Consider the following 22306-nt stretch of genomic DNA (forward strand, 5'->3'; position numbering starts at 1 on the left):
AAATTCGGCATAACGAAAGATTACTTTTTTTTCATTTATTTCACTCCCTCGCGTGGTGCAAAAGAAAGATGGAAATCGAACATCACTTGTGCCTGCAGCGGCGCGAGCCGATTGGAGAAGGGAACAAACAACAAACGCGGAAGCGGGCGGAATCAGGTAAGCGTGCGCAGACAAGCACACGCAATCGCTCGCTAAACACCGGTGCACGGGGAAATCTACCGTGTACAAATAACGTTTCCCGGGTGTTGGTGGGCAATACAGGGCTTCGAGTGCGGTTGGCGGCGAGATAGCGCGTGAGTCCTCGCGTATAATCACAGTGGAATGGGAGTGCTTTGTAAGCCCTGATTAAAAAGAAGAGCAATAAAGTTATTTTTACGGCGTAACAGTCTCTGTACATGTTTGTCGAAACAAATAGAGATAAACTTCCGGGGTGAGTCAGTGTACCAACAACCCATGGCACTGCTCGTGTTACCGCCAAAGAGGGAAGTCAAATGCGTTGCTCCTAGTGCACATGTCATCTGGCGATCAAAGTGCCCAAGCATCAACTAGTTTTGCCCGTATTTTTATTTCCTTTTTTGTTGGTATAACGAATTGGTGGTGTAACGAATTTGTATAGTGTGACGAACTGCGGCATTAGATATAAAAGTGCGTTGGCCCACTCCAGACAGAAAAGTTTTAGGTTCTGCTTCGGAACCACTCGGATAAAGAAGGGTTCTGTATTCTGCGTGCATTCTTTTCTTGTTTTTTTTTTTTTTTGCTCCACACTGCTGCTGTCTCTGTTCATATTTTTAAGGGTCTATCATTGAACGGCTTTCCAACAAATCCACCATCGTATTGTGTATATTTTATTGTAATAAAGCAATTTCAATTCGAGGATAATCCGTTTGAAGTGTTCCTGATTGCGCGCAGAGTTAGCATTAGGCTTCATATTGGCTGGGCGAACAGCAGGTGCATTCGTATTGGGTGTGGAAACGTGTTGGTTTTGTGGAGTCGCGGGACCTTGCTAGTTGTGAATGCGGCAAAAAAGTGTCATGTGAACCAGCCTGTAATGTTGCGTGATATCTTGGTATGTCGCTAATAATGTAGGTTCGGGCGAGACCCCGGCGGCCTGGCCGACGAAAGCTCGTCCCTTGAGGAGGACCAGCTAATTGTCCTCCACGGTTGAATGGGCCCGGCATGCACACCACCTCGACTTCGCTGTCTGATGACCTGCTTAATAGCACGCGGTGCGTCACCGGTGCCACCCTGCTGGACTTAACACTGCTACATAGTTTCTCGGAGTCTGTAACTATGACTTTCGCCCTTGCTTACAAGTGTGAGGGCTAAGGCTACTCCTTGTGCTTCTGCTTCTTGCGCCATACCAAAGCTGACTCTGCAGTACTATAGGTAATTGACAATTTCAGATTTCGCGCCAATTTCAAATTTTCGTCAGAACAACAAGCGCAGCCGTGATATTCTTGCAGGCATTGAAAACTATCACTGTAAAAAAATGCTTATTCGTGCTCAATGCGAAATTGATGCCAAATGGCCGAGGCATCTCCATGTAAATGACGTTTTAAGTACTTGAAACAAGTGTCAGGCGTTGAAAATAATTCATAGTCCTCTACAACACTGCGCCTCCAAGTGGTAGGGTGCACTCGCTGAACCCTTCTAATATTGCAGTTTCAAGTACTACCAAGAAAACAGCAACCTTTTAAAGTACACTTTCCTCTTCTCAGGCTTTTTAGCGTGATTCCTTCGCGATATTTCTTTGTTTTGTATTTGTTCGGTGCCGGCAGGAAAAAACAGTTAAATGGAAATGTCCGCCACAAGACCTCCATAAATATTAGGGTTGTTTCGCAAGCCTTGCAAATGAGTCATGACAAGTAATGAATGAATGAACATTCAACAGTTATTGGAATATTGGGAGGTGCGTGCTCGAACTCAGATGCGGGCTTCTAAGAGTTGTCGTTAAGAATTCTACGGACCAACCCGCTTCAATTTCAGAGCCTTCTTAAGGCGCTCTATCCTGAAGTCTAATTTCCCGCAACGCCCTTCGGATAGTAATAGGGCAGCCCATCGAAGCAACATTTCGTCCGGGCGAGCGAACGGCCCCCAAAATCACCGGCCGCCGCCATCCTCCGAAACCCCGCACGTGAGACGACTACCCCGCTCCATCTCCAGCGCCTTCAGCGGGCAGCGCTGCAGCGCTGTCGAATGGGCTGATGCGTCTAAGCCACGCAGAGGAAGAGCCCGCGAGGTAGAAGACGCGGCCGGGGGATAACCTGAATTGCCCGAACGCATCCAATAAAGCAGCCCGTCGGCTTCGGGGAAACGATACAACGTCGAAGCTTTCACCATCAGCGACTCCGATAAGAACGCCGCCGCGGGATGAAGGTGGGGGAAGTGAACGAGAAAGGGGGGGGGGGGGGGCAGGAATAGGGGGTTGCGACGGAGCGGAGCAGAACGCGAAGAAGGCATTATGCGTCTCCTCTACGAAAGCAAACTGCGCCGTGATCCATGAAGCTTAGCGAGAAATGCGGGCGCCGCGAGAAAGGACGCCGCTGCCTCTCCCCGCCAGAGCAATATATGGGGAGGCGAAGACACCGCGCGGAGGCACGCAACGTAGCCTGCAGCGGCGAAATATAGGAGAAGAAGCCGCCGCCGAAGCCACTATCAACAACACCAACCACAACAACACAACGCGCCTCGATACACCGCCCCTGCGCCGAATCCGTGGGGAGCTTGTAGTATTGGCGCCGCCGCCCAAAAGAGAGACCCAGGTGCCGCAATCCAGCGTCGTTCCAAATCCGGGCGTTTGTCAATAGTACGAACCGAAGCGGTAATCGGCAATGCTAAGCTCCGGCCACTGCGCTGCTTGTGGTGGCTGTAGCCCTCTTCTACCCTGCGCGTTCCTTGCCTTGCTGCACACGCGAGCGCCGGCGCGGCGGCTCCTTCGTTGTTAGTGCGCGCTCACACGCACGCCTCCGCGATTGCATCCCGGACCGTGGGCCCGACGCACGCACGCAAGCGCCCGCTCGGCGATCACAGCTGCGTCACTTGAGCGAGCCCCGTGCAACGCCGCCACCAACTCTTCCGCACGCTGCTGTAAGGGCAGCTCGTCAGAAACCCGTACAAATCCTTTATTTTTGTCCCTTTTACTTCCAACTCCACTTTGATTTTCTCCCCTCCAAAGCCGCCCGCGTCTTCCCGTGAAACTTATTCGTGTGTTCGGAAAAAAGGAAAACCATCGGCGGTATGAGCATCCCTTTGTTTTCATTTACCGGTCGAGAAATAGAGGGCCCCGTCTTCCTCATCGGCACCTCGAGCGCCGACGACGACGGCGAAAAGTGCGGATCCAGCAAAAGCAACGGCCACGCACCGATGATGCTCGCCTCCGGCGCACTCAACGATCCACGATCACGCCACTATACAACACGGCGGCGTCCGTTCGTGCGCCCTCAAGACGCCCTCGCGCGTGCGTCCGGCGCCGCTGTTCCTCGCTGCAGGCGCCAAAGCCGTCGTCTCTGAGCCGCGATTCCTGCGGCCCAGCACGCCGCGATGCACCCTCATCACGATGCCATTCCGTGGAGCGCCCGCCGCAGGTTACCAGCATTACGGCCGAGAAAGAGAAGAAAGTGTATCGTGCACACGCGCCAGCCGAACAAAAAGGAAACGGCCGAAGAAAGACTAGTCTGTCTTTGGCCGCTCGTGTTCTCTCCGTGGATCGCGTGCTTGTAAGCCACTCTCACGGTGCGCTGAGCAGAAAAGTTCAGCGCGAGGGGAATATAGTAGCAGGGTAGGAGAAGTTGTGGCGGCGGGTCGTCGCGCAGCAAGAAGAAATGCCAAGTACGAGCTTTGGAAGAGCAGCGGGGCATTATTCACCACGCGAACTCGCCGCTGCGAGAAGCGATGCAGGAGGTCTTCCGAATTCGAGGTGAACAAGTCAGCAGCAGCGGTGGCTTCGACGTGGTGGTGCTCCAGCAGCAAGATCTCCGGGGCGCCGTGAGAGCCGCGCAGGTTTCCAAAGCCGCTTTTCTTGGCAGCGCTTCTCGCTTAGTGCACAATCTCACGCGCACAGCGGGTATATATATATGTATGTCGTCGGGGTATCGCACCTGCTGAAGTTGCGCGCCCCACAAGCAAGTTTGGGAAACGGGGATTCGCTGTCGTCCGTGCGTGCTCGATTTCCTCGATGCGAGATGACTGAATCCCTTGGTTCGTGCTCGAAGGGTGTTTCTTTTATTTCTTTTGCTAACCTTGAATTATCCTCCTAACTTAGTCGCAACTCCGCGCTCACACGGTGCAGCTAGGGTATGCGTGTATATATATATATATATATATATATATATATATATATATATATATATATATATATATATATATATATATATATATATATATATATATATATATATATATATATATATATATATTCGGGGAGAGATAGCGCTGCAGGTGCAACAGGAGTGCGTGTTGGCTAACCACTGCTCACGTACATGCTGATAACGAGATGCACGAGAACAAAGTTGCCCTCAACTTTGCTGCGGCCGAAGTCCCATCCTGCCTTTTCTCAGAGACAGAGTATCACGTTCCTATTGCTTGTTTCCCGGTCCTATACACACCTCAACCCTGTACATACACCGCGCTGCCTACTGGTCCGATAAAGGGACCATTCGTTTTAATATCTTGAAAAACAAGTAAGAAGGTTTAAGTTATGAGTTCGGTGTTTATGGTGTAACGTTTTCTCACACGAGTACAAAAAAAAAAAAAGCGTTCACTTTATTTATTCCAACGAGACAGCCTCGCGTACGTAAGACTTTACGCGAGAATTGCGGGTTCTACCATGCCTGACGAATTCTTCTCGCTTTCTTCGTAACCAGTTTCGCGAAAGAGCACTGAAGATTAACCCTAAGCAAGAAAAATACGTTTTCGGTGAAGATGGATACAGGCATTAAAATTCAAGACAGCACATCTACAACACGCCTCTTCTTGACGTGCGCACGCATACACCTCGCACACGCACAACACACGGAGATACACAGTCCTTGACACACCGTCCTTCCTCTAAGAACCGAAGATATAAACGACGCGACTGTCCCCATGGAACCCAGTACAGCCGGACCTGGCCAACGCCGAAAGACCCCGTAGGGGGCCTACGGCATCTACACGTCATGCCATGGTCCGCGGCGCGCTGTGGGAGGCGCGAGCGCTCAGCCGTCCGCCGCGAGCTCCACCAACACCGCCCCCGCTGAGGTCTGCCTCCCTGGCCGCCACTGTCGGCCTCGCTTCCGTGTTCTGAAGCACGGCCGCTCGATGGAACTCCATCGAGCGGCCGTGTCTGAAGTACCGCTTCTCGCAGGCCAAAGCAGCATGCGTGGATCACGGCTGTGCCGGCCACCAGCGGGAAATTAACCGAAAGGATGGGGATAGATACGATCGAAGCCATTACTGTGCGCATATTAAAACGACGCAGCGTCGTAAAAATGGGAGAAGACCACCAGCATACACCAGTATTTCTATTTTCACAGGAAAAGAGTTTAAAAAAACATATTATGGAGAACCTCAGAACTACCGCGGAGGATGTCCTGAGGTGAAACCGCAGTCCCCTGTTGAGTTCCCAGCGCGCGCGCCAACGAACATACGTGCAACGTGAGGTATGCGCTAGCGGCTTCATGAAGGAGTACCTTATACCGGTCGCGAGCCTGTCGAGTCGACTTCACGGCGCAAACGAAACACGGCGGAAGGCGCAGTGGGGTCGCATAAACTACACGGTCTGGGCGGAACACCGCTGTAGGAGCGCTGTAGCCTGCAAACGCATCGCAAGGTATTTTGCGGCCGTGCCGTAGCTTTCTGGTGGCGTAGCTAAACCCCGGGGAACTGTCAGAAAATTCCTGCTCTGAGAAGCGGTGGTCGCTCTCTATAGAACAGTCGCGAGATCTAAATGAGTCATGATTCGATCGCACGGGGTGCATGCAGTTGCTGCGAACCACCATCACCCGCCGTCATGATAACCGTAGTCGCCGTTATCATCATCATCATCATCAAGACATCATGTACAAACCACGCTCCTGGTCTCCACTTTTCCGGCCCACCTTTAGGGTGAACGGAGAAAGTATAACCTCTTTCATCGGTGCCCAGTCGTATTTTAAGTGCAATTGCACTCCTTAAGCGACCCTGAACCTGCGTCCACCGGCGATGTCCGCGCACGTGGAGATGGGCGCGCGCAGCCTGGCCGCTGACATGGCACATACCCACGTGGGGATTGGCCAGGAATCTCCTCGTCTTCCTTGGCAACGGGGGGAGATGGGCGCGCGCTGCCTGGCCGCTGACATGGCACATACCCACGTGGGGGATTGGCCAGGAATCGGGCGTGAGAAGGGCTAATGCACCTGCTTAAAGGAGTACTGACACGAAATTTCAAAGCTGAGATCCGCTCTAGCAATCAAGTACAACGACAACACAAATAGGTGTCTGTGAATAAATGCATCTTTCTTTCTTTGTAGTTGTGTGTGTGTGTGTGATCTCTCTTTCGCGAACATTACCGAACCGCGCAAATTCAACTCGTGCATTCGCACTTTCACATTCTTCCCCTCGGGGAAATGCGGGGAATTTTTAGGAGAGAAGTCCCTTAAGGGCTCGGGCTGTTGACGTCTCATGTCGTCGTCGTCATAACCGTCGTCCGATGTACTCACGGTACTAAAACACCGGGACACCTGTTTACGCCTCGTGCGAGATCGTAAGACGCACTGAAAAACACCGGGACACTCGTTTCCACCTCGCAATAGAGCGCTTCGTAACGCGTACTAAAAAAAAAAAAAAAAAAACACCGGGACACTCGTGTACGCCTCGCGCTACAGAACTTCGTGCTTCAAAGACAAGAGACTTTTACAGCAAAGCTGTATGCCTCTATTCCCCAACGGTATCATCTCCGTAGGCAAAAACACCAAGGCGCCAAGAATACACTTATACACTGCGTGCTTCGCCCCTCCCCAGGTTTCACACTTGGGGAGATGGCCCGGGATTTTTGTACCGGGGTTGGGGAAGGGGGGGGGGGGGGGGGGTTGTTATATTTTGTTCTACGTCAGCAGCAGCCCGAGACACGGTAAATACATTTCCTCCATTCCAGACCTCACGACCTTGACCTACACCCCACACCGCCCTGCAAGAAATACAACCGCAATACTTCCAAGCCTCGCTGCGCGCAGAGTCAGAAGTCATTCCGTCCGAGAAATACATGCCACTGGAAATGTTTGCGGACGTTGACGCGCCCTGTTATATTGGCCGCCACCGCTGGCGGTATAGCGTGCCGGCGACCGGCTTCAGGTCTCTAGTTCGAGAGAGAAATAAGCCGGAGGGTGGCGGAGGTGGTGGCGCTTGGCCGGAAACGGCCGTGGTGGTGGCGGCGGCAGCAGCTCGGATTAAAAGGGAAAAACTAGAGGACGGCTACTGTACAGAAACAAGACGCGCGCCGAAGAGACGCGTCCACATGCCCTAGAGAGGGGAAAAAAGAAAAAAAAGAAAAGATTTTCAAGCTGTGGGGCAATGAGGAGGGAGGCGGGTGGAAAAGAAGCGGAGAAAAGTGGGGCCGGGGCTATAAATTATGGCGTAATCTGGGATTCGGCTTGCGCAGCTATACGTTATAACGTGCCGGGGCCCCGGTGGTGGTGGTGGCCGGTTCGCTGCTTTCGGGAGACGCCGAGTGCGCAAGCGCGCTTTTTGGGCGGCGGCAAAAAAAACGCGCGCACCTCGAGGTGTTGCGCCTGCAGGTTTGGGAATGGGCCGTGACGGGGTCGAACGGAGCGAGAGGATGGCGGGAAAATAAACTAAAGCTCGTAATAAAGCGGGGGAAAAAAAAAAAAAAACCGACAAAGGAAGTGCGGGGCTTTCATACGCCGAAGTGGGCGCTAAAAGAGAATCATGCCCTGTAGAGAAGTGAGAAGAATAAGCGAAGGGGAAAACAGAAATGTGGGCGTTAAAGAGAAGAGAAAAGTGCAAGCAGGAGTTGCTGAGCGGGGTTAACTTTTCGCGGGCGCAGCAGCGGTTTAGAACAACCAATAGGCATGAATCACGCGTGCGCTCGCCCTTGTACCGAGCCGTTTATTTGTTTTCGTAATCCCCGTGTCTTTCTTTTTTTTACTTTGATACGTAAGCCTTCCATATGGGTTACTTAAAGCTTTATTTGTTTTTTAATAAGGGTTGTTGTTACTGTTTAAATGGACTTGATAAATTATAGCGGCGCTTTCTTCTGCGATAAGATGTGAAAATCTCCGAAGTGGCGGCCTCGCCTGGCATACAAAACGAATGAAGATTACGCCCAGGATTTTCTGGCAACCGCAGCCGAGCCCTAAGTCTCAATAATACAGGTTTATTGAGGCGGCGGGTGTGCGTGCTAGGTATAATCGTTCTCGAGCCGGATTTCGCGCTCTTTCTTATCAGTACTGGTTCCCAAGGAGTGGATACAACATCTCAAGTCCGCCCTTCATGCTTGTTCCAGAACGCTGATTTCTAACAGCAGATCAATATTCTAGAAAAAAAGAAAGTTCGCAACATTCGATGCAACGAAGAAAATGCGTCACGTGCCCTGTCACGTCTTCACCGCGAACTATGTCAGAGTACACAAGAAGTGGCTGCAGATGTGACGTCGTTTGGGAAAATGCTGTTATAGTCGTTGACTTACCTCCCACAAGCGGAGCAGCCATCCACAAGCTCTTTGAAGGGTCATTACGTTACCTCTAGTTAAAAATCGACCGAAGTTTTATCTGTCGCCACTGTTTTCATGTTGAAAGGACAAAAGAGCTTTTGAAATGCGGCTGACAAAGTCACATGATTACGGTCTTATATTGATTGATTGATTGTGGGGTTTAATGCGCCGACGCAATGCAGACGATGAGGCTCGCCGTAGTGGAGGCCTCCGGATTAATTTTGACCACCTGCGGATCTTAAACGTGCAACGAAATCTTGAACATACTGGCGTTCTTGTTTTTTCGCCTCCATCAGAAAAGCGTCCTCCGCGGCCGGGAATCGAACACGCGTCCTCGTGCTCAGCAGCGTAACCCCTTAGCTACCGCGGCGGGTGATTACGGTTACATCAATGCTTTTGAGTTAAAATAAGATGGATGGAAAGAAACTGAGAAGTTCTGAGCCAGCAAAATTTACATTTGTCAGCCCATAATGCATCACCTGTGAACGCCTCACCCTTCGTCTGGAGCTGAATGTGCCCCGAGGGCAGCCGAGTCATAAGGAACGTGCGAGACGCGTCACTTGGTGTCGACTAGGAAGTTCACGTCCCTTATGGTGACCTTGCGGGTTGAACACTACCAGACGAATGGTGACATCGTAGTGACACCACGCCTCCACTTCATTCGCTTTAAGCCTCAACGACATATTCCATGTGAACGACTGGGATTTGACTGCGCGGGGGGATGCTCCTTAACTTTAGTTGGAAGCTGCTTATGAGCAGCGATACAAAATCCCTCAGCACCCGCTTCCAGTGCATGATGTGTTCCGTTTCGCTATTGGGGCTTCTTAGTGGCTTCAGAACTGCTGGACATTTCCACACTTGAAGCCCCGAAGGTTCGGAGAGAACGTCGATCCCTTAATCCCTACAAAAAGAAAGGTCAATGAACTCAATCCTTTTTTGTTTCTTGGGCCAGGCTGCAGAAGCCAGCGGCGTGCTCTTCCATTCCATCGAATGAGGCAGTTCTCTAGATACTGCATCCTTTCTACCTCCGCTCCCTGCTTATAGAATAACGGTGGAGTTTGAGCGTCTGTAGCGTTGATCCCTCCCTCCCTCCCTCCCTCCCTCCCTCCCTCCCTCCCCCTCTCTCTCTCTCTCTCTCTCTCTCTCTCTCTCTCTCTCTCTCTCTCTCTCTCTCTCTCTCTCTCTCTCTGTCGTCCGTCCGTCCGTCCGTCCGTTTGTCCGTCCGTCTCTCCTATCCCATCGTTCTCACTTCTCCTCTTGCTCGTGCACGGGACTGGCACCTTGGCGGGCGGAGGCAGCTACGGCAAACGACCAACAAGAAACCATCCCCGTGCGTGCAATAAAATTCGCCGAGGACATCCAAAGGATGACAACTTCGATGAGTCTTCCCTCTCTTGTATGTTCTTTTATTTGCTTCCTGGTAGCCCTCTTCAATTAGAGGCGCCCTCACACAGAGGGATACAGACTGAAAGAGCGAGAAGCACAATGAAACCAAAGATGTCAGCCACTAATGCCCAGGCTTCCTGTGTTGGATGTGGATGAGCAGTGATTCGCGCCATTCTTGCACACACACACGCACGCACGCACGCACGCACGCACGCACTCACGCACGCACGCACTCACGCACGCACGCACGCACGCACGCATACGCAGGCACGCAGACACGTGCTTGACGCACTCATCGGCACGCACCGGTAATTCCACTGCATAGCCTACCCTTTTACGGCAACCTGTGTTTACCGTGAAACTGCCCATAACACATTTCAATTCGTCCATCAATCGCGGGTAGGCACACATCGTGTGCTGCTTTTTTGTTGTTCTTTCGTAAGAGTTACCGACAGCGGCCAGGTATGGCGCTATGTCCTGCTTCAACTCTTACAGCAACGTTTACACCGACTGCTGGCCTTCCGCACTTCCCGTGGCTAACTTTCTTTTCCGCGCCAATGTGCCTTTTTTTTTTCTTTGCCAGTGTCTTTTTAGTTCATTTGAGTGCCACTTTCGTCGCCTACGTCGTCGCACGCTGCTCCGTATGCCCACCGGGCCGGAATCGGCAACTGCGTAGCAAGCATAGCGCACTCACGGTTGACAGGTTCGGGAGGGAGGGGGGGAACCGGCATGCTCTATATAAATCTTTGAACGCGGCTGCTTTGGCGTTCGCTCTCAGCGCGCTCGTCACGCGTGAGCAGCGGCGCGGGAGAAGCGAAAGAAGGCAGCCGCAATTCCATTTATGCTGACATAATGGCGCATACCTACAATATATCATATATATATATATATATATATATATATATATATATATATATATATATATATATATATATATATATATATATATATATATATATATATATATATATATATATATATATATATAAACACAGAGCAAGGGAGTAGCACGCTCCGTTTTCAAAGACACTTTGCTCATATAGACCACGAACCACAACATAACTATGCAGCGTTGGGGCTGGCGCAATTTACAACACAAATCTCCACGGATGACTCTGTCCTTTGGCCAAGAGGTGGCAGCGGTTTCTGTAACGTTATTCCCGTTAGTTAATTAAAGAAAACATGACCTCGAAAGATGCCGGTAAGCATTCTTACCAAGCTGTCATGATGAGCAAGTACCATCGAGACAACGGAACTACTGGGGATGATATGGGGCCGATCAGAAGGCCCCATTTATAACACACGCACAGAGAAGCATGTTCACCCAAATGCACACGACAAGACGCATAAACAGACGCACGCGTCCGTTAGCGTAGAAACGCATATAAGGAAGAAACTGTATTGTTTATCCTTACGGGAAGCAATGCATTGACAGTTCGGGAATTTGAGTGAAAACTCATAAGTGGCCAGTAGCAGCCTTACCCTGTCTCGGTGCTTATATGGGCTTCTCACACCAATCGTAATGCAAGTGTCGCAGACAAGATATAAGAGCGCCACAAACTGCCGAATGCATATTGGCTTCTCCTGCGATAGTAGTAGTCTGGAATTCTAAAAATTCCGCCATCGGGACGGAATGAGGCGCGAACGTGTGACGTTTCGAGCCCGTCCTCCATCACTCCCGGCGTCGCCATGCTCGACCGGGATTGGTTAATCCGAGTTTCATTTGTCCGGATTAAGAAGGCCCCGCACCTCGACCCTCTTCGTCGTCAGACTGCCCCCCCTCCCCCCCCCCCCCTCCCCTGTATAGCGGCGTGATGGGCGTATTTGCTGATTGTTCCCGCCCGGCGCCCATTTCTTCTTCTGCTGCCCCGCCAGCTCAATCCGCTGATTGATTCCCAAGAGCGACGCAATCCCAATCCTGTTTCTTTCTTTTTTTTTTTTTTTTCTGACGTGCCTCCCGTCCAATCAGATCTGCTGCGTCCATTTGTGGCTTGATTAGACTCTATTGCGTACTCGATTTTTTTAGCACGCCAGGCTGTTTCTTGTAGTAACGCCGCCGTAAGGGCGACTGATGACGACATACTCCGAATTGTGTAATTTGGGCGTCAATATGGTCATCTCCGAGGTATTTGGGTTCTAAAGGCAAGTGTATTAATGCGTGCATTCTTTGCCGAAAACCCCCAAAGCCAGGACCGCGCAACACCCTGCATTCCCCAAAAAATGCAAATATCGCGAAAGTTCCACCTGTAATCGTTAGAATAGCGTAAATGGAGATAATTGGTCGAATCAAACTTTGGAGAAGTTAAAAAAAATAAGAAAAATATTAAAAAATTAGGGGAAATGGCATAACGTATGACGCATGGCACTTCCACAATTATGCAGATTTCACAAAAGTTTTACCTGTAATCGCTATAATAGCGTAAATGGAGATGATCGGTCGAACGAAATTTTTTAACACTTAAAAATAATAAAAATATAAAATAATTACGCAAAATGGTGAACCGTGTAACGGCCTGCATTTCCACAATAATGCAGATTTCGCGAAAGTTTCACTTCTAGTCGTTATAATAGCGTAAATGGAGATAATTAGTCGAACAGGATTTAGAAAAACCCAAAATATTGGCTGGAAAAAACTCGCACTCAAGACAAGAGGCATAAGAATGCTACGCATTAGTAGATAATTCTCTGAATTTGGGCAGAATGTTTTGTAGGGATGGCCCAACACCTTTAGGTAAGATCACGCGCAGTGGATATTATTTGGCTCAGTTAAATTTGTTCTACAGACCGGCCGCGGTGGCTTAGCGGATAAGGCGTTGTGCTGATGAGCCCAAGGACGTGGGTTCGATCCCGGCCATGGTGGCTGCTTTTCTGATGGAGACGAAAAGCGGAAACGCCCGTTTGCCGATATTTCGGTGCGCGTTAAAGATCCCCATGTGGTCCGGAGCCATCCGGAGCCCTCCACTACGGCGGGCCTCATAGCCCAGGCGTAGCTCCGGCCCGTTAAACACCACAATCAGTCAAATTTGTTGTACAGCAATTCTGAAAACACAAAACGCGTCAATTGCCGAAGCGATATACCGCGGTTGAAAGCAGGAAATTTCGCTTGGTTCTCTGACAGCACCATCAGGTCCACGTTAAGTTGCTCGTATTTCTCACCTGCCATCAGTGTTTCTAGTGTGCACGGCAGAAGAAAATTTTTGTCCATTGAGTGGAAGGAAGGTTTCCCAAACAACGGAAACTGTTATTGAAAGCAAAACCGGCCAACGGGCACCATGCGATGACCGATTGTTATCCTAAACGAGTGACGCACTACTTCCCTGGCGGTTTCATGCATAGAAATGTCCTAAGCGCAGAATTCAGTTCATGACAAAGGGCGGAAGGGATTTTAGTTTTTCACAGGTGTATCTCCCCTGAGCGCTTTGATACAGAACTTTTCGGAGCCCGTTTTCACGAGAAAACAACCATTATCCAGAGCAGGTGCAAGAAACGATTCCGTCATCAGGTGCAACTCCGTCCCTCATTACCATACCAATTTCCTGCGAATGCGGCACCGCGCGCTGCCGTCACCGCTTGTGTTCCCTTTAATTACACGCCCCGCAGACAAGGCGTAGCAACATCCGCGCTTATCAAACCAGTCACCGGACGAAACAATAAGGACGAGCCGTCGCAAGCAATATTGGCCCGCCGCATCACGCGCAGTTGTCGAAGGGCCGAATCTCCATTTTTGTTTCCGTCCGCTACGGTGGCTTTTCAATGTCAGGAGCGGACCAATATTAGGGCCACTCCATCAACAATAAGGGCTGAACACTCCGCGGCATCAAGAGCCGTCGCCAGCGCCCGCAGCGGTGACGGCGGAGGCCGGGGAGGAGGAGGCTGTGACGGGGCGCCGACAAGGGATGCCGGAAGGTGGATTGAGGGAAGATGATGGGGAGGAGGAAGCAGCCTTCCTCCTTGGCTCGGCTGATTGGACGCCGGATTCATCTCTTCGAGTCCGATGAGCGCCCGTAGCGGGATGGCTGTGCAGCGCGTTCCGCACCCGCTACCGCGTACCGCGGGCGGGCAGCCTGTCAGGGGGGATGGAAGGGGGGCTGATATCGAAGCGCGCCCGATGAGGAAAACGCACGCGCCGGCGGCGACGCAATTCCGGACCGCGCGGCGGCGCAACAATGGACCACCCGCCGTCGCCGCAGCCGCAAGCCTGGCTGCGCGCCGACCGGCAACAAACAGAGGAGAGGCGGCTCCGTTCCTAAATTAAAATGCCCGATCGAATGCGAGCTGCCGCCGCTGCTGCTGCTGCTGCTCCTCGACGAGCAAAGGGGGCCGTGTCCCTCCCTCCTCATCCGCCGCCTTCGGGCTTCTTCATTCGGGGGAGGCGGCGGAAGGTTTTATTTCCCCCAGCTCATTTTCTCGACTTCATTCGAAGAGGGGGTCGTCGCGGGGGGAGGAAAGGAAGCGGGGGAGGCCTCTCCTATATTGCGTCTGGCGACGGCGAGGCACCGTCGCGCCGCCGCCGGGAGGAGATATAAAAGAGGAATTGCATCCTCGAATCGCTTCCACCCTCCTCCCCGCGCCCACCTCGCAGGGGGGAGGGGGGACGCGGGCGCCAAGAGGAGTTATGATTGGAACCAGCGGGAGGTCATCCGTGTGGAACTGCCGCCGTAGCGCCGAGGAGTGCTCCGGCGTCGGGGAACAGCAAAAGAACGGTCGCTCCGCGGCTGCGTTATTTCGGTTAGAGATTGGCTCCACGGCCACGCTATAACCTCTCGCCTCCTCCTCGCTCCCCCTCCTCCCACGCCTGCTGCCCGCCACACTCCCTCTCCTCCGCTCCCTTTAGGCCACCGTTACATCCCACTCTTCGGCTTCTCCCGGCGTTGTCGTCGTGACCCCCTTTCTCGCGCCCGCTCCCGCAATTTCCTTGGGCGCGCGTTTTTTTGTGCGCGGGGCTTCGTTTTCACCGCACTCTTTGTTGGACTCCCCCCGCCGCCACCTTCATCCGTTTTCCTATATCGCATTCAATATATACATGGATACAAATACAATTTTAAACGCGGCGGCGCGGCCTTATTTTATTGCTTTCCGCGGCTAGCCGAGAAATTACGCAACCCATTCCGCGCGCTCTCCCGTACATTTTAAAGGCGGCCCTGCCCACCGACCGGCCGCCCGCGTAAGATCGATCGGCGTCTAATATCGGCCACAATATTTCGCACATTTCATCCGGACGCTTCTCCTCCTTCTTTGTATCGATTTTGTTGTACACGTAGCGTGCATATATACTGCGTTCAAGGCGGGCCAAAAGGCAAGCGCCGCTCCCCCAATTGTTGCAGATGCGATTTTTACGCTCGTGAACCTTTTCATTTTCTCGTTGAGTGCGCGCCATAAGCTGAAAGCGCGGTTCGGAACACCTGTTCCTGGCACTCGCACGTAACTGCATTGATCTGTTTTCTGCTTCTAGCAGGAGCTGTCAGGACTCGCTTCGGCCACGCTGCACTAATATGCTTTATTCATTGTCTCGAGCTCGTCGTAATCTTCCTTTTGTCTTCCTTCTAGCGGCTTCTTTTCACGGACAAAGATACCACTATCGTGGCGGCTAGGTATTGTTCGGCACCTGTTGGCGATAAACAACCAGATATTGAGGTATTAGTGCTTTTAGCCAGTGTGGTATGCATAGAGATAGGATAATGTTTATGCCGTACTTCAAGGCCATTCGCGTGAATGGTGCTGGCTCTGAGAGCCCCTATAGAAACTGCGCTAGGACAATTAGCTTTCTCTTAGAAGATAACAGCAAAACGTCAGGAGCGAGTTTATGTAGGACGCCTGGCCAAGTAGTAATAAGGACAGCGCAGTACACCCACTTAGTGAAGGGTAAGACCGGGTTGAGACTGTTGCCGCAACTGTCGTAATGACTTTAAAGAATGACGTCATTTCACGTCTCAGCCAACCGAACTGCATGACATGCCGTTTTTTTTTTTTTTTTTATGTCCATAGATCACGATATGGCATTTGCGTCGGTAGTCTGAACACAGCCTAAGGTGGGAAAAGTTGAACGCCGCGAAGCATCGCTTAGCTGTGACGTCATACGTATAACGTCAGCATGATTTAGGCAATTTGATGTTTTTAAGCAACCCTAAATGTCACGCATGGGCAGTGTCTGCGCGTTTGAGCAGCCACACAGTGAGTAGAAAAGGAAGCTGTCACCGAGCGTGTATCAGCGTGTGTTTGTTAGGTGACAGCGGGTCTAATAGTTATCCACGCGTTAGAGTTACCTATTACGAATGCACTAGTTCAATTCTACGATGCGAACAGCTTGCGGAACGGGCCGGAGTGGTAGGAAAATTTCTTGGAGGAACTGGGTGTGCTTGCGCGCATTGGACGCAAAAGCCTTACGGCTTCCCCAGGCGACACTTATCAAATACTTCCTTACTGCTATATCGTGTTGAGAAGCGCTGAGAAGGAGATTGGTGACATTTATCCCCACGGCTTCCCCTTAATCAGAGTTCTTCTTGGGTCAAGTACACCTATCCTACTCCCGCGACATCACGTTAATCTGCCGTGCGATATGACGTCATCGCGACATGCACTAAGCAAACCCTGCGCTGAAGTCCCAGGGCATGGTAGATGATCGTGACGGCGCGTGAGTAGAACAGGGGCTGTCAAGCCAAGGATAACTCAGATTATGTGGAAGTGGAACCTGTGGCGGCAAGCGTCGCTGCAGTCTGACTGCCGAGGAAATTAGTAGCAAAAAGAAGCAGCGAAAGCGAAGAAAGATAGCCTAACAACGTGTGAGTTCGAGCTAGTTGGTAATACATTGTACGAGATTTCGGCGCACGTTAACGATCCCCAGGTGGTCAAAATTAATCCGGAGCCCTCCACTACGGCGCGCCTCATCGCCTGCGTTGCGTTGGCGCGTTAAACCCTACAATCAATCAATACATTGTACGAATTTAAAGCGAATTCAGACAGGGGACAAATCTTGTCTTTGTCTTGTCAGCGCTTGTCTTTGTCCCGTTCGGCCCCTGTCTAAATTTTTGCGCTTTAAATTCGCACAGCGAAAAAAGAGACCCAGACACAATGTATTTTTTTAATGCGATAGATTGCTCTACGGCATAACAGGGAGGTTTATAGGTACAACATTGCACCAGTTGCACGCAGAAAACCAAGAAGAGACCGGTACTGGGGTCCACATATCCAACGCTTAACATCGCGTAAATGTTGCTTTCAAAGCCTGTAGCAAACTTAAGTGCCTCGAGGATTCATTTTATTTTATTTCGCTTCTAAGTTACGTTTGCACCTCATTTAACTAAAAAAGACTGATCCAAAGCGAAGATGATTCGCAGCACAGCAGGGAAAGTAATTTACAGATTAGAAGAGAAGGGGAAGCGAATGAAAGTTAGGGCAAAGTTTAATTATACAGCGACGGAAAGCGAGCCGCACATTGTGCTTTCGCCGTGTAACCTCTACCCGCATGCCAAAAGCAAATTAGCCTGAAAGCGTAGTTATCATTCGACGGCATACTCGGTATGTGCGGGTAATAAGGCACCACGCCCGCCGTACGAAGCCGGACAAGGATGATCGACGCATCGCTCCCTGCGCGCCGACCTTCGCTGTCGCAATCAAACAACGCCAGAGCGCAAACACTGACGTGTCCCATTTATTTCACCGTTTAATTAGATTTTTCTTATAATAACACGGACGGAACCCCAACGTGTTCACTCATTCATTCCTGCCCAATTAAATGGAGGACAGATCCGAAAAAAATTAAAAGAAAGAGACACATATCTCCAAACAATCACGGCGAAACCGTATTAACCGAAGAATGCTTGCCGAGGTGTGGCAGCCGAATTGAAAAAAAATCCTTGAGTTCTGATCCATGTTGTGAAATTCGCTCCAAAACGTGACAGCTCAATTACGTCTGAGAATTCTGTCACCTGCCGCGATTGCTTTAAAGGCCCCTTAATTGTATTCTCTATCTACCAGCTAGAAAGAGAATCATTTGAGAATTCTGTCCCCTGCTGGGATTGCTTTAAAGACCGCCCCCCTAATTGCATTCTTTATTTACCGGCTAGATAGGCTCGTTCTCGTTACGGAGAAAACACATTCCGGCGAGCGGAACGCGGCCAGCGATGGTACATACGCGCTTTCATAAGAGCTTTGCGAAAGATAAAATTATCGCCACATCCGCATTCTCGTGTTCGTGCCATCTAAGCTCTATTTATCTCCGTTTACTCGCTGTGCCATCAGTCTGCTCCAAATAATTGGAGCGCGGCGAGGGGTGGTCAGAAAGCTTTGAAGAACAACTAGAAGCCATAGGACTTCGCGGTATGAATATGGGATACGTTATCTACGACGAACAGCTTGAAATAAATGGTCAAATTTACGTCTTTAAAACATCTGCGAACCACTCGCGCCGTAAATGGCTATAGGTTGTATTCATTAAAGAGTTTAGCAGTCAATTTCTTCGCTTGGAAACACTGGAAACGGCCAAGAACATGGCCGCTGCGACACGGACACGGCGCGGCTTGTACCACTGCGCCCGCACGCCGAATAATAATAATAATAACTCCGGCGTGTGTCGTCTGCTCCGTTTCAACCCGATTCTTAACGGTGGTGTCAACAGAGGTGTTACTAATTGCACTCACATTGGAGTCGAGGCACTACTTTGCGTCCGGTGAAGTAGGGACAGGCGCACACTGCCGGCACCCCATTGTACACTTACACGGAAAGAACAGACAATATTAAGAAGAATTCAAGCGGAGTCGCTGGCCCACCCAAAATTACCACACACCATGTTCCCACAACAATATGAAGATACATGCCCCTTCTGTCGCCAAGAAAAAGGCACCTTGCGACACGTCATCGCAGAGTGTACGTCACTCAAAGCCCCCATCCCACAAATCCCATTCCCAACCACCACCCCCCCACCCCCTTCCCCCAAAGAGCGATGGGAGATCCTACGGTCCAGCCCCACCGCAACGACCCACGCGGCCCTAGTGGCCCGGGGCCTGGAGGTGTTGGCCGTTTATGGGCCCTGTGAATAAGGGACCACCCCGTCGGAGGCCGCCTCAACGGTGACCTCAAGGGCTCGAATAAAGTTCTATCTATCTATCTATCTCTAGAACGTCCAACGGACAAGTACCGCCATCCCGCGGAGCCCGACGTAACCAGTGACGGTGCACTCACATGGTAGCCTGCATGCGTGCGTGCCTCGCCAGTGAATACACGCTATACGGCAGACATGCGTGATCGCCGAAGAACAGCATCCTAGCAGTTTCGAGGAAGTTTATTTTAGTTGTGATCGGACATTTATGTTTTTATAGACGTGGCGAAGCTGTAATTGCGACCTGGGCCAGAAACTTCCATGTCTGTATAGTCAATGTAGATAAAATCCTTTGCGCAAGCTGCTCTACAATAAAAACAGCAAACTCATGAACGCTTCCCCACAGAATCACATTAGCGACAGCTTTGCAGGCCAATTAGATCTTATCTAGTACGAGCATCTCATAACTTTTTTTTGTTTTTATAACAGGGAATAAGCCCGAACGTTACAAATCTTGAAACTGGTTCGCATACGAACTCTTTGTTCTTCGTACACAACTGTTGTAGAAGTCTATTCCCAAGTAATTAGGTCAAAAGAAACGGATTCGGACACACCGGAGAAACTTTACGTACCTTAGTAAATGGAAAAAAAAAAGGCGAACTAATATCCCGTGATCGCACCAGCTGCGCAGGTGGCATTTGTACCACACAACGAAAACGGCCGGTTGGCTTTGTTCGGGTCTTTAATACTGGTTACTCACACAGTGTAAACAGTGTGAAGCATTCGCTATGCGGACTATGATGCAGACGATCGCAGCAAAGCGGACGCATTTTAAATTAAAGTTGCGGTATAAAAGAGAGCCAAAAAATTGTGTCTTCCGTCTAATGACGTGCTATCAGCATTCACGGAGGATTACTCGATCACTTAATGAGATGCTTCCTAAGTTGCTCATACTGCAAGGTGCTGCCAATATACTCGCGTTGCAAGGGAACGGCGTACTGATAATATTGCAAATATCGCTTGATAAGAAAAGGGGGTATCCCTGCTCTTAAGCGGCCGTAATTGGTATGCAACAGCATGAAGATCAACCATTCATATTGCCGCTAGTTAGTGCCGCCGCCAAGAGGATCTCTCTGTTTAAAATGCGAGCGGGTCGGCCTGCTTATATGTGCAGGCCTCTTCTTTCTTGCTCTTCTACCGCGCTGCTTTGCCTATTGAAGAAGCTCCTTCAACCGAGAAACGCCTCTTTTATTGCGGCAACATTTAATGTATTAAAGCGAAGCTTTCGTTGTATCTCCGATGGAGACCGTGCACACCAAAATTCACTGCCGGAAAGCCAACTTTATCTGACGACGATGAAGAGTCGTGGGCGAAGTGAAAGGTGATTAAAACGCGAAGCTTTTTTCTACTCGAAAGCCAATGTCTCAAAAGTCCGAAGTCCAAAATTCAAATCATTACGCCCAAAACGCACTGCAGGAGAGCCAACTTGCACAATGAGATTCTGCAAAGTACATTCAAGTGCTTCAAGGGAAAAAAAAAAAAAAAACGCTTTCCGTGGGCGGGATCATATCTGGGTCCATCACTCTATGAAGCCGATGCTTATCAGATTACGCCATTCCGATAAGGTCAAAGCAGATTGAATGCGTCACGTTTTCACCATCTTCCTCTTAATTTAAGAAATGGGCTTTATATTTAACAACTACGTCTTCACTAATAAACTTCCTAAATATAACCCGAGTACGCCCTAGGAAGCTCTGGGACACTGTGCCCTGGTTTGGTCTGATGACTGTGCGTTACCAATACTATTTTAGGGTGATGGGTATAGGTATGCGACCGCACCACCCCCCCTCCCCCTCCCCCCCCCCCCCCCGCCCCCACAGAAAAAAAAATAATAACTTACAGCCTACATCGTGATAATTAGACAAACTTTGTATGCATATGACTTCTTAGCTGAGGTATTAACAATGAGAATATTTCTAGCTGGACCGGGGCCGCCTAATGCATACTACGTATTGCGTACTGCGTACTGCGGTGAAGCCATGGAAGTGGAAGGGCTCTTACAGACACACGTACGGATGGACGGCCGGCTATCCACGGTCGCGCTGGCACTCCGGCAATATGCCTATTTAATTAACGCGGCGGCGTTTATGCAGTTAAACAGCCATTCGTGCGCGTATCCCAGGTATGGGCTTTTGTATAACCTACATGCGACTCGTGGTGGTGAAGAGGACACCCCTACTTTCTCTAGCTGCACTTTGGGCAATTCGATGGGCGTTTTGCACGCTGAAACCAACCAGCCAACTAAACAACACAAAGTATTGGAATCTCAGTTTTTAAGCGTGCCGTGACTTTCAATTTGCGGAAGCGTTGCGATGGACTTTCCACGGGGCTCAGCAGTTATGAGCAGTACACTAGTCACGTGACGTAGCGAACAATCGTGAGGCTCAAAGAGTTAAGTGAAAACACAATTCGAAGTACGTTAAAAAAAAGAAAATGTGCGGCAAGAGTTGGTACAAATGGCCTACACCTCTCATTCAAAATCCCTTAAATACCGTTGCTGTGGAATAGATCTAAACGAGGCGAGTTTTAACTACCTTACATTTCGCCAGCGTGGAGCGACAAGTGTATGGGATATATAAGGGCAACCTCTCAATGATGTGAAACACGCGATACCAGTTCTACTCAGGGTTGTATTCTTAGTGCCTCCTCCACTCCATTTGCTCCCTCCAGTCTGCTGAGCGGAGGATTCCGCAATGCTAACGTACGCGCAAATCAATTTCAAGGATCTCCTCCACTGCAAGCTCGAGTAGAGGAAGGACTCAAAATACCAGGGTTAGCTTCCTCTGCCATATATGTACCACAGCATCGACGAACCTATATGAACCGCGCATGTGGCGAAGCTCAACATGCGTAGTCACCATCCATTTCTGGCATGGTGAAACTTGACTTGCAGCGAAATGTCGCGGCCGGAGCACATGCATGTGTCACATAACAGCTGATTGCGTGAGTCAAACACATCTATTTTCATTTCCTGCGAATACCGCTCCGTTCAAATTATGATATACGCCGCGTAACCTTCATGCACGCAGTTTCAGTTTCACGTACTATCTGTAACCTTTGGTCTGTAAATACTCCGCACCAGTTGCGGTCATAACGTTGAATATAGTCCGTTTCGGGTGGTTGAATGGTGAATCATTTGATGT

The 22306-nt window shown here is 50.3% G+C and overlaps 1 protein-coding gene across 3 annotated transcripts in view; it reads right to left on the reverse strand.

The window, feature by feature from the left end:
- LOC144177798 (uncharacterized) overlaps positions 1-22306 on the reverse strand; it is a 126964-nt gene that overhangs the window by 50835 nt on the left and 53823 nt on the right. The window lies entirely within an intron of this gene.

This window comes from Haemaphysalis longicornis, unplaced genomic scaffold, assembly GCF_048455015.1.
Source record: "Haemaphysalis longicornis isolate Haplotype H1 unplaced genomic scaffold, Haemaphysalis longicornis Haplotype H1 scaffold_31, whole genome shotgun sequence".
In the NCBI taxonomy this organism is placed as follows: domain Eukaryota; kingdom Metazoa; phylum Arthropoda; class Arachnida; order Ixodida; family Ixodidae; genus Haemaphysalis; species Haemaphysalis longicornis.